The sequence below is a fragment of the Populus trichocarpa genome, chromosome 1, assembly GCF_000002775.5.
Source record: "Populus trichocarpa isolate Nisqually-1 chromosome 1, P.trichocarpa_v4.1, whole genome shotgun sequence".
Taxonomy (NCBI): Eukaryota; Viridiplantae; Streptophyta; class Magnoliopsida; order Malpighiales; family Salicaceae; genus Populus; species Populus trichocarpa.
In genome coordinates this window covers 43,130,855-43,144,063 of record NC_037285.2, presented here as the reverse complement: position 1 = coordinate 43,144,063, position 13,209 = coordinate 43,130,855, and the positions used below count along the sequence as shown (strand labels likewise).

Sequence of the window (13,209 nt, the reverse complement as noted above, 5' to 3'; positions counted from 1 at the left end):
TACCTAGAGTTGAAAAATATTTACTGCACATGCCATAATCACCGACGTCTCTATGGATATATATAGTCCATCGACATTTGTCGGTGCAGTTCACAATCATCGACGGACTGTGCAAATTCCAAAGGGCGGATATTAATGCATCTCTGCACGCGTGTATATGCCGACGGACTGCGAAAATTCTAGATGGTCATTTTAAAATTTTAGTGCGAAATTCAAAATTTACCGACGGACTTTTGAAAATTCACCAACGGAATAATTAAAAATAATATTATTTAAATAATCTGTCGGTGATTTCATTGGTAAAACTGCACTATAAATCCCAGCGACCGCCCCTTCAGTTCATTTCTCTCCTCTTTCATTTCATCTCATCTTTTTTCTCTCATCTATTGTGAAAATTTTCATTTTTTTTCTTCTAATCTTCAGCTTCTTGTAATCTTCAACAAATTAAAAGGTATGTATTTTCATTTAATATGCTTAATGATTTTATTTTTCCCATTTTTCTTTGATTTATTAATAATATATTTTTGTTGTGTTTTTTGTTTTTTTTGTATTGTACGTAGATAAAGTCCTGAAATAAACACACTATTAAGGTAAGCATTTTTCATTCCTAAAGTCTATAGTTTTTTTTAAAAAAATTTGTTCAATATATTTTATTGTTTATGTATTGCCATAATAATTGAATACTTTTTTGAATTTTAATTGTTATTGTTGAAGTTACCTTGTAAATGGTAATTGAATATATAGGATTAAATTTAATTATTTTATCTCAATTTTACTCTATTATTGCATGATATGTGTTTAATTATTTCCATTAATTTTAATTGTTATTGATGAATTTCTATAAATGTTAGTTGAATATATAAAATTAAACGATATGTTTTTCTTAATTTTATTGTTAAATTTGTATAGATGTTAGGTTACATATAAGATTTTTCAATGGAGTCAATTGGTTTGTGGCTGTTGTCAATATTTGCAGGTTTTAAAACTTTGGGTACTCTCCAGTATAGGGGAGGTGCTGCTGAATTTTTTTAATAATCAAATTTAATTATATAATTATTCATATAAATTTATGTGGATACGTAAAATGAAATCAACAACACGTCGTAAACATATGGTTGCAGCTAGTTCTTCTAGCAGCGAGGATGACTTGTCCTTAGGTGCCGATCAAGAAGAGGCACCTGTGCCGACTCGCGATGCTGCCTCTTCGAGCATGGTTTCACAGCGCAGAGGCGGTGTGTCTTCACAGCAGAATCAATTCACCCGTAAGTACCAGGTACATTGGAAGGACAACCTTTCAATGTAAGTTTGTTTCAGTTTTTGTTGGTTTTTAATTCTAACATAATTTATGAATAACTAATTAATATTTCATTAATTTAATTTTTATTCAGGTTCATAAACATTGAGGCCGCCCGAGTAATAACATTGGCGTTTAAATCGTCGATGGAGTTCCATTATTTCAATGGAGTTAGGTTTCCAGACATCCTGAATGGAGACCTTATATCGATGCATGGTTTCTAAGATTTCAGGTTGGTGTTAAGTTCTAATTTCTAGCTTATTTTTAATAAATTATTATTGTAATTGTAAATAAATTATTATTTTTATTTAAATAAATTATTTATGCACAGCACAAATTCGAGTGGGACAGCGCACATGACAATGTTGCGAGGAGGGTATGGGAAAATCACGCGGCAACTAGGTAACATATTCTACGAGAGATAACAGTCTCCAAGGCTGGAATAACGTGGCGGTTTGGAGGGATTTCAAACCGCCATACATCCCAGGGGATATATGGCCGCAATATATTCAGCACGTGACGTCTGAGTAGTTCACACGACACTCACAGTCCAGTGCCGACAACCAATATCGGCAAATTCATGGTTCGGTGACTACGCACACCGATGACTCCATTCTGTTTGTTGCACATGCTAAACAGATGGTAAGATTAATTTAAATGAAATATATCGTTAATTAATTTGTTGTTACTTATAAATATATTTAACTTGCAACCTTTTTTTTCTTATAGGCTACATCTCTTGGACGTGAGCCGAGCCCAATGAAGCTGTTTGTAGAGACACATGTGCGGAGTGAAGACCTCTAAAAGGGGATGCAACAGTTCATGGAAAATCGCACTCAACACTTTGTGGTATGTTCGTTTAACCATTTTATTTCGTAAGTTATTATTTTCTTGAATTGAATATGATGATTTCTTTTTTCATTTTCAAGAGACCTATAATAGTCGGTTGAGGGAGAGATATGGGGACGATCCTTCGACCAATCCGGATTTCAATCTGGATTTGTGGATGGAGGTAGGATCGTCTGGTGGACTAGATAAAAATCGGGTGTGCGGGCTCTCCAACACTACGGCCAAGAACTTGCGGGCATCCCGTAGTGTCTCAATCGTTGGGAGCTCTCAATCAGTATCGAGCAACCAGTCTGAGGAGTTCATGGCCTTGAAACAACAACACGAGCGACTCTCGACGGATTATGAACAACTCCGCCAAATGGACATGGACATTAGATCACATATGGGTGATACATGTGCACGTCCTTCTTGGTCGTTTGGTCCCCGGAACAACCAGCCTCCTTCTCCTCCTTCGCCATTGTTCTAGTTTAATTTTTTTTTGGAAAAACATTAATTTGTAATGAATATTTGGATGAATATTATTTAACTTTATTTTTATATTTTTAATGTTTCATACAAATTTATTTGCATAATTGGTTTTTTTTACTATTAATTTAAATAATTTTATATTATTTATTCTAAATAATTTTTTTAAATCACAACCGATGAATTTCTAGACGGACGTAGTCCGTCAGTATTTTATAGAGAGTTGAAAAATATTTACTACATATGCCATTTTCATCGACGCTTATACCGACAGACAGATTCCATCAGTATTTTACCAAGAGTTGCAAAATATTTACTGCATATGCCACAGACACTGATAGAATAATTCCGTCAATGATTTACCGCTGGAAATACAGACGAAATTATTCCATCGGTATATTCCCAACATGATATTTTTTTGCGAGCATTTTTCGTTTGTAAATCAATCGATTTTTGATTTTTTTTAATCAAAAGAATTAGTGATAGAAAGTCAAATTATCGACGAACGCTATGCCGATGGATGTGTTCCGTCGGGGAATTAGTCGTTAAACTGTTAAATGTTGTAGTGAAAAAAATAAACATAAGATAATTATAAGTTTAAACTCTGAAAATCTTTTTCTTCAGAAAATTTATTAAAAAATAATATAAAAATCATTCTTGAACTCATCCAATAACATAAGTTTTTTAAGTTAAAATAATTTTTTAAGCAATTTATCATAAAGTAGTTTAATTAAGGAGGTGTTTTTTTGTTAATTTAATGCCAAAGTCAAGGTGGCTGTTCGTGAACCCTAGTTATTTATGGAATACTTGAGATGCAATAAAATCAATTAACTTTGCTCATAGTTTGTGTAGAAGGCAGGCCGGCAAGTTGGGTGGGAATCAAATATACAAAAATACAAATGGCAATGAACATGTCAGGCATTCACTAGCACTTCAAGTTGATCAAAGTTTATTAAATTTGAGTAAATAATCCTACTTCTGTTTTTCTAATTAAATGATTAATAGTTGGCTAATTGCCCATGATTTGAAAACGTTTTTTTAAAAAAAAAAAAATTGGAAAAAGTCCAATCGCCTTAAATCATGGCATTATAGTACTAGGTAATTAGCCAAATAATTCTTAATAAGCCACCGGTTTCAGAAGACTTTCTTGGATGGTGACATCAAACTCCTTCTGCTTCAAAAAGTCGTGGTCTCACATTATTCCTTCTTTCTTTTTTGTCAAGGAATATTTATCGTCATATATATATTTTCAGATTTTCTTCCTCAAAAAATAGTGTGATCTAGTGAATTTTTCTTCAAATTTTGAGGTTCTTGATTTGATCAAAGGGCTGCTAAACGATCCGTGAATATTTCCCTTATTTCTTAACCATTACAAATGTATTAAATCCCATTCCAATCTTCAAATATATGCTCAGAAACACACTTATTTTAAGTTGGTGAGACAGAGGGAGCTTCATCTCATAAAATTCTGGTCGTTATCAATTGTTATGCCCATGGTTATGTTAACAAAAGACAGGCGGAATTTGAAATTGCCACTCAAAAGAATGAAGAATGCCACCTCGAAAATGGCAGGCGCATGAAATTAGATATCATGAATGCATTTTGTACAAGTAGAGTTTGGTAAGATTCTAGAAGTGGATAGGACAGGATTGAATTCAATGGATCAATTGTTTTGTTTTCTGTTTTTTTTGTTTATATATGTTCTTCGTCATATTTTGTTCAACAGTTTGCAATTAATTACCCTTTTTAAATGAATTTCTCATTCTATCTATATTTTGTGAGATTGGAAAAATAATTTATATAAAATTATTTATGGGACATGTGCTTTTGATTGAAACATCAATTTATATAAAATTTAAGTGTAAATATTTTTTCATGTAAATATATAGTTAAGCTAGTTATTTCCACAAGAAATTTTAGTCTTACAGGAGCATATTTATAATCTAGCTGTCTTGATTTTATCGGTTTAGTTTATTGGTGAAATATTAAACTAAATTTATTCGAAAAATTCTCTTTTACTATAGTTCCTATATGTTAAATCATAAATTTCTACCATGAAAATGCTAAATTAATTGTTGTATCAGTTTTATCTCCAAACCATTTTGATTTCTCAATTAAGATTTTTTCTTTAAATCACTAAACAAAAATATTAAATTTCCTATAAAATGAAGTTATTTTTTATTTATAAAAAAATACAATTTGAATGAAAAGCTTTTTTTATGTGTTGATGTAAAAAATAATATATTTTTTTATATTTTGATGTGTTTTTAATTTTTTTTTGAAAAACAATTATTATCATGCTCTCAAACACGCCCTAAAATATAAATATATATGAGATATAGGGCTTAATGTTTGGTTTTTAAAATAAAAAAGATTAACTAAATATTTAATAAAAAAATAAAGGGACGAAATGACAGCCACCTTTTATATATATATATATAAATCACCTCAGCACGATTGTGATGTTATGTTTTGTCCGAATTGCAGCCAATACTAATATTTTTTTTGTCGAGACTTGAGAAACCTTCTGTGGCCACGAAAAGCCACCAGACACAACAACACTTGCCATTTGTTTTTTTTATTTAGTCTATAAACCGTTGAGAATGAAAAACCATTGGCTGACACAAATAAATTGCTTTTCTCTACGCTTCACTAAATTCCTTTCTTAGCTGTGCATGCCACATTCTTTTCTCCCTTCATCACTGCTTCTCTAATTCCTTCTGAGTTTAGTCAGATCATCGTTTGAAGATCTTGTTGGGCCAGGTAAGCTCCATGTTCTCTTTTTTCTTTTCTCCAAGATTACATGTCATCTAGAATTCTTGCAAGTTACTCCTTTTGCCCTGATATTGTTCAGGAGTTCTTGACTGGATCAGATAGAGTTCAGGACATAGTTTCTTGCTCATTGTGTTCTTACAAGCTACAGTAAAGCGTGAATTAAAATTCTCAAAAAAAAAAAAAAAGAATTCAAAGTATCTTATTGAGCTTTACAAACAATTTATTGGTGTCATTAATCTAGTGTGTGATTCAAATTTTCTATTTAACATATTAAATAAAAACTAGTACTTTCTCTATATAAAACTATAAAGGGAAACAAGAAAATATATGATCTTTCTTTTACCAAAACAACGTTTAACATTACCTCTTGGTGTTTTCTTGCCATGGAGAAATATTTTTGGTGGGCATTTCCGAAGAAGATCGGTGATGGTTTTAAATATATCCGTAAGGGCAGAAAGTAGACATGACAATTAATTTGATCCAATACGAGACAAACAACCTAGCTTTAACTTGATCATATGGGAGGCGGGGAAAGTGTGGATTTTGATGCTCCTCTTAACTTACTTTTCATCACCAATAAACTGTAATTTAATTAATATCAATATTTTTTTTCTTTTAAAATGTTTTTGGCTAATAGTTGATCTTACCCTTTATGGAGGTTATCGATTTCCTTGTGTTTATCTTGGAAAATATTCATGTAGTTTTTGGATGTATGCATGACATCTTGGTATGGCCTCGTATAGAATACTTTGCTTCCTTTCACTGATTCTTTTTTGCTCTGAACTTCACTTCTTTCTTTCTCTCAAAGCAGGACAGGAGGTCTCCTGGTTGTCGACCAGCTTGGCACTGGTTCCTTCTTCTGTGTGCTAATCAAAATCCTTGAAGACAATATAATGGACCAAGTATGTTTTCCTTTCACTTTTGCTTAATATTGTTAGTGCTATTTTCTTGTTATATTTTACTTGATCATGCTTAAGAAAGCAAGAATCTCCAGCTTGCTTTTTTGTTTAATCCAACAATTTCCTATTGGTACGAGCTTTGAGTCGAGGTTTATGCTATATCAGTCAATCCAATGGTGGCAACTCGCCACGGTACAGCTTTCTGCATTATCTAATACGAACATTATAGATAGTTGAATGAGATTGCAAGTAAAAAAAATAATACTAACTCACTCGGTGTAAAGAGAATTTCATTCAATTGGACACTAAGATTTTAACCTTAAGATGGACCAAAATTGTAAGTTTAGTAAAATAGCAGCTCTTTCTAAAAAATTTAGCCTTAAGATCTTGTCCAATTTGTTTTTGGCCCTTTTAGTTTGAAAATTATATGATTTAGTCCAAGCCTTTACTTTTTTGCACATTTCAATCCCTAAATTTGACATAGAAGAGAAAAAATCACAAATTAAATGATTAAATATAAAAAGATTGTTGGTTGGCCATATTTCGATACCAAAAAAGATTGATCTCAATATTGACGAGTTTTATTCAATGATAGAACTTCTATTGAAGTTTTTTAAAACTTTCATATTGCCTTAAAAAGTATACCAAGGTTGATTATGTGTTTTTGAATTTTTTTGTATTTTTGAGTTGATAGATTTGATTTTTGAGATTCTAGAGATATTTATTATATATATGTTTTGAAGTAAAAATAAATTGAGTAAGGGATTTTAAGGTCGGAAAAACACCCCCTGATTTCTCAGCCAACTCTCTAGCGAGCAGATTCTTGGCATTAGAGACAACTCTTCATCTACTTTGGCTCAATCTCTTTTACTTCAATTTTATTTTTACCTTTGTATGTTCCTTGTCATTGATCTTTCATTATTGGCTTTTTGGAACATTGGCATATTTACATCAGTACCATTCATAGAGATATCTTAAGTTTTAAAATTGACATAAATTTATTGGAGGTGAAATTAAGTGTAACAATGTAAAATAAATAAATACAATATCTCCTATTGAGTATATAGTTAGTTTATCTATACACCTTTTTTTTTATTAAAAAGAAATACGTTATTTACTACAAATCCACCTATGGACCTATGGTATTGTAAAATTATTAGTAAGATCCACCTATAATCCACCTATTGAGTATATATAGTTAGTTTATCTATACACCCATTTTTATTTAAAAAAAACACATTATCAAGGACCAGGGGAATATCATTCCTCTCTTCACAATGTGTTGTGGATTGAAATAGTGTTTTTAATTTTTTTTTGTTCATTTTTTTTACTATGATCATTGAACTTTTTTTTTTAATTTCATCTTTTCATGTTTTATTGATTGATGATTGGGCTTGATGTATTTTTTGTATTTCTTTTTGTTATTGCAGTCTCAAAAAAACATTTTGACATTATGTTGGCTCTTTATTTTGAAAAAAAAAATTGATTTTGTTGTTTGTGAAAAATAAAAATAAGAGAGGACCAAAACTGAAAGTAATGTGAAATGGTAGCCTTTTATTTTAGAAAAAACAAATTCTTATTTGGTCCTTTGTTTTTTTAATTCTCCTATTTTTTTTTAATTTTATCCTTCTATATTGTATTGATTGATTATTTAGCTTGATGATTTGTTTTGTATTGCTTTCTGTCAATTTATCATAGTCTTAAAAAAACATTCCAACATTGGATTTGTTCTCAATTTTGTAAAAACAATCAATTTTATTGTTTGGAAAAAATGAAAGATGAGAGGACCAAAATTGAAAGTTTGGTAATATAAAAACTCTTTTTTGAGAATTTAGCCTTAAGATTTTGTCTAATTTCCTTTTGGTCCTTTTAGGTCAAAAATTATTCCAAGACTTTATTTTATTCATATTTCAGTCGCTAGGTTTGAGAGAGAAGAGAAAAGGTCACACGTTAAGTGATGAAATAGAGAAAAAGTTGTTGGTTGACCATATTTCGATAGCAAAAAAGGTCGATCTCAATGTCGACGAGTTCTATTCAACAAGAGGAGTCTCATTGAAGTCTTGTTAAACCTTCATATTTCCTTAAAAAGTATATCAATGTTGATTATGTGTTTTTGGATCTTTTTGGCATTTTTTAGTTGATAGATTGGATTTTTGAGATTCTAAGGATATTTATTAGGTGTTTTTAAGTAAAAATGGATTGAATAATGGATTTTAAGGTCGAAAAAACACCCCCTAATTTTTAAGCCACCTCTCTAGTGAGAAGATTCTTAGCATTAGACAACTCTTCATTTGTTTTTTCTTAAAAATCTAGGCAGATGACATGTTGTCCGTCCAATTTAAAAACTAAAATTGGCGAAAACATGCTTAGGCCTAAAGGCCATTCCCATATTGCATCATTTAAAAAAAATGAGTAGATCACATGTCATCTACTCAAGTATTTTTTTAAAAAAATAGAGCAAACAATGCATCATCCATGGTAACAAATTTTGGTTCCTATTGATGACTAAAAAATCAAGTTTCAAGTTTTCCCCTAAAATCCTATTTTCAACATGTTTTTACCTAAATATATGAAGAAAAAAAACCATCCTAGAAATTTCAGTAATCCTATTTCAAACCCAAAACACCCTTTAATCAATCTAAAATCCAAAATCAATCCGAATAAAAAAACTTTCTAGATTTTGATTTATTTTTTCTAGCATGGTTAAAAGCCAAAATCAGTTATGTCAAACTCTTCTCTTGAATACAAACCCAACGAAGCCAAGATTGTGTTTTTCATTTTTTAATGTGATTGATCAGAAGAAAACAAATACCCAAAGCTCTATGGACCAATATTAAAAATTAAGGGATTAAAATGAAATTTAACCAAAACTACATGGACCAAATAATGAAAATTTAAGGACCAAAACGAGAAATATAAAAGAGTAAAGCACCAAAATAAACTTTAACTAAAACTACAGGGATCAAATAAATAAAAAGTGTGATAATTTTATGGACTAGAATGCATAGTTTTAAAACCCGGCCCGGCCTAGCGAGTCGACCCGGGCCCCGACTGACCCGGGGATGGAACTAGGTCGGGTTTAAGAAAAAATAAGAGAAGTAAAAAACCCGGCTGACTCGGCGGGGTGACCTGGTTGACCCGGTGACCTAGACAAAACCCGTGAACCGAGCCTTGGGTCGGGTTTTAAAACTCTGCTAGAATGTACTTTAATTGTTCATTTTGTTGTATTATATTAGGAGTAAAGATTAAGAATAAGATAGACAAATCATTATTTGACTAAGCAAAGGACTAGGAAATGGGTTTGAATAAGCACTGAGAAGGCAATAGACCTTCCAACACTTAGTTTTCAAGCACTTTTTGGCCTATTAGCTAACCTTATCTCTACAGCAGCTAACCTTATCGCCACATCTGCTGTGGAGAACAATGCTCAAGGAATCCTGAGGGGTAGCTCAACTAGTCAGGTCTTAGTTTTGCTTTCCAATTTTCACGAGTTCGAGTCTCCTCAGGGTCACTGGAAGCTTATATGGTCGTTAACTTCAGGGCTCGTGGGATTAGTCAAGGTGCGTGCAAGCTCGTCCTAACAGTCACGTTAATCTAAATAAAAAAAAAAACATTGCTCAAGGCATATGAAAGAACTCTAAGAATTAGGGGGAAGAAAAACTACATCTCTATACTGTGATTTTTTTGGATTTAAGTCACTGGCGATGGATCCAAAAGTATGTGTTGACTTATTTCAAAGGTTACTAGTTTCTATAGCTTCCTCACTTGATACCTATAAATGGTTCCAGGAGCAAGAAATTAATAGAAGACTATGTTGCCTTTGGAAAACATGAAGAAGTTGGATTTGTAAACTAGAAACATCCACAGAGTCTATAGAGGGATAAATCTATAAAAAAAATGATTTCTTAAAAGAAAAATAAGTATTTAAACATAAAAATTTTAATAAGTTATTTATTGAATTTAAAATTATTTAAAGAAAATAATTTGAAGTTATGACCTCTTCTGCAAAAGCGCTCACTGCTACTAGCCCAAAAAGTTATGGGCAAATTATAACATATGCTAAAAGAGATTAGTGTCCCTCTCATTGTTTATCTAGATACAGATTACTGTGGATTGGAGTAGTGTAATGATGAAATTTTCCTTGGCAAAGAAACTTGCTAAACATACAGTTGGGGTAGGATTGTCTTTTTCATGGGATACAATTGGCATTGAAAGAATGATTGAGGACAAAATAGTCCGTTTATGATTTTTGGGCTATAGTATAGATATTGATTTGCCCTTCAGGAAACAAAATTCTAACTTTTGGGTTGGGGGCTTCTTTTGTCTTTTCAAAAAAAAAAATAGTGGAGATACAACCATTACCCCTAGGGGGGAATATATATGTATTGAGGGGCTTCATCGTCCTTTTCTTTTATTGAAACAATTCAAATACGAAATTACCCTTGGATTTCAACAAAACAAGGCTGCATGTAGGGGTATTTTCGTCGTTTCCAAATGGTTGCCACACCCAGGCGCCCGGGTTTGGCATGTTTGCCAGACCCAAAGGCCTTGGTCTGCGCTTGATTTCCAGACCTAGGGCATATGGGTCCGGTGACCACGCTAGATCTAGGGCGCTTGGTCTTGGCAACCATACTAGACCTAAAGCGCCTTCGCCAAACCCAATCGCTTGGGTCTGAAGACCAGGCCAGACCCATAGTGTCTGGGTCTGGTAACCATGTCAGACTCACAACAATTGAGTCCTGCAAGCCTGACCCATGCGCCTAAGCCTTGGGTCCGGCACGTGTCTGACAAATATTTCAGATCCAAGTTACTTGGGTCTAACATATTTGTCAGACCCAAGTAATATAGGTTTGGCATTATGCTAGATCCAAGACGCTTGGACTTGGCGGTTACCCAAGTCCACATAAACATGCGTATGACACTTTCCACTGCAATTACAATAACCATTTATATTGTTTACCCCACAGCAACACATGAGCCATCTATCTAGTAACATACTATTTGATAATAGTATGGCTATTTGTTTTGATGTGTATGTTTGTTAGTCGGCAGCAGCCTGAGAAAAAGAATAAAGAGAGGCTGTTGAGAGTGAGACAATGAGACAGTAGGCGGAAGAGAGAGGGGGGCGGGGAGGCTAGCTTGTCTTTTTTTTTTTTACCCTAATTGAAAAACATCAGTCATTGTTTTCCTTTCATTAATGCTGATTTGGTGTCTGTAGGAGCGCCCACAAAAGAAGAGGGTTAAACATACCGATCCATTTTGGGATCATGTTGAGAAGACAAATGATAGTGATCCTTTCAAGTGCAAATTTTGCAAATCTACATTTGCTGCGTCTACTTCAATTTCAAGGTTCAAATATCATTTGTCAGGAGAAAGTGGGAAAGGAGTTGGTATTTGTGGAAGAGTACCCGTTGATGTTAAAGAAGAAGCCTACCAAGCAATGCACAAAAAACAAAATGCCATCCCACCAATTGATCATACAGTTCCAAATGTAGAAGCTCAAAGAATAGAGCAAGAAGAGAGGGATCTCCCATATATGGCAATGGAAGATTGGACAGAGAGTACGAGATGGGAAGAGTTGGTGGTTATTAACGAAGCTGGTGGATCGAGAGGTTCTCAAGGGCAAGGAGGATATCTTTCAGACATGCTAGATACAGAAAATTTGACACAGAGCAGAACCGTGGAAGGGATTGCACTTATTGACCATGTTAGAGTTTATGAAGAGCAAGGGGCAGATGTTTCAGATGGTGGAGTGGAGAATTTGACAGACAACTTCACCAGAGGTGTGTCCATAGTTACTGACGAAAGTAGAGTTTCTGAAGGGCTTGATGGACAAAAAGCTAAAGGAGAAGCATTGCTGACAACAAAACTGGTAGGTCAGGCTTCTGACAGAAATAAGGAGATGATCTGGTCTTGGTTAATGAAGGATGACGTCTTAAGTGTTGGCGTTTATGGGATGGGCGGTGTCGGTAAAACATCATTGGCGACGCAAATCCATAATCAGCTGCTACAACGACCAAGTTCTTTCAATTATGTTTTTTGGGTTACTGCATCACAAAATTTCACCATCAGTAAATTGCAGTATCTTATTGCCAAAGCTATTAATTTAGACCTTTCAAATGAAGAGGATGAGAATAGAAGAGCTGCAAAGTTGTCTAAAGCATTAGTTGCAAAGGGAAAGTCTGTTCTCATTCTAGATGATTTGTGGAATCATTTTCTGCTAGAAAAGGTGGGCATACCTGTTGAAGTGAATGCGTGCAAGTTGATTCTCACAACTCGATCGTTAGAAGTTTGTCGGCGGATGGGTTGCCGAGAGATCATCAAAGTAGAGCTTCTTACTGAAGAAGAAGCTTGGACTTTGTTTGCGGAGAAACTTGGGCATGACGCAGCACTTTCTCCTGAAGTCGTACAGATAGCAAAATCTATTGCAGCAGAATGTGCTTGTCTGCCGCTTGGGATTATAGCAATGGCCGGAAGCATGAGGGGAGTGGATGACTTGCATGAATGGAGGAATGCATTGACAGAATTGAAACAATCAGAAGTTAGGGTAGAAGACATGGAACCTGAGGTATTCCTTTAAAAATTTCAAAAGTAAAAAGGAACAAATTTCTAGCATTTTTTTCTTAGATGGGAAATGTTTTATTTAAGGAGTCGTCATCTAATATTATGGTCACTAGAAACCCTAACTGGTCAACAAAAATTCTATGGTACAGGATTAGTTACGCAAAAGAAAAGATATTATCACCCCTTAAACATCTTACCTAAAATAGGATGCATTTCTGGTTTTATCTTAAATTGTTAAGGGTTTGTTGTATTATACTACCGATTGTCTACTTGTAATATTCCTGACTCTGACACTAGTAAATAAACCAATAAAATTTAAATTGAAAGCAAAACATATATATATAAAGACAGTTGTATATCACA

General features: G+C 33.4%; 2 protein-coding genes across 2 annotated transcripts in view; both read left to right on the top strand.

Annotated features, from left to right (window-relative positions):
* LOC18095629 (probable disease resistance protein At4g27220) overlaps nucleotides 1-13,209 on the top strand; it is a 119,512-nt gene that overhangs the window by 50,948 nt on the left and 55,355 nt on the right. The window contains exon 2 of the mRNA XM_052449936.1: nucleotides 6,200-6,244. The gene's annotated coding sequence lies outside the window, so the exon portion shown is untranslated. The remainder of the gene's footprint in view (nucleotides 1-6,199; nucleotides 6,245-13,209) is intronic.
* The window catches only part of LOC112328048 (uncharacterized), a 34,221-nt gene continuing 26,199 nt past the window's right edge, over nucleotides 5,188-13,209 (top strand). The window contains exons 1-2 of the mRNA XM_052449937.1: nucleotides 5,188-5,371; nucleotides 6,195-6,285. The gene's annotated coding sequence lies outside the window, so the exon portion shown is untranslated. The remainder of the gene's footprint in view (nucleotides 5,372-6,194; nucleotides 6,286-13,209) is intronic.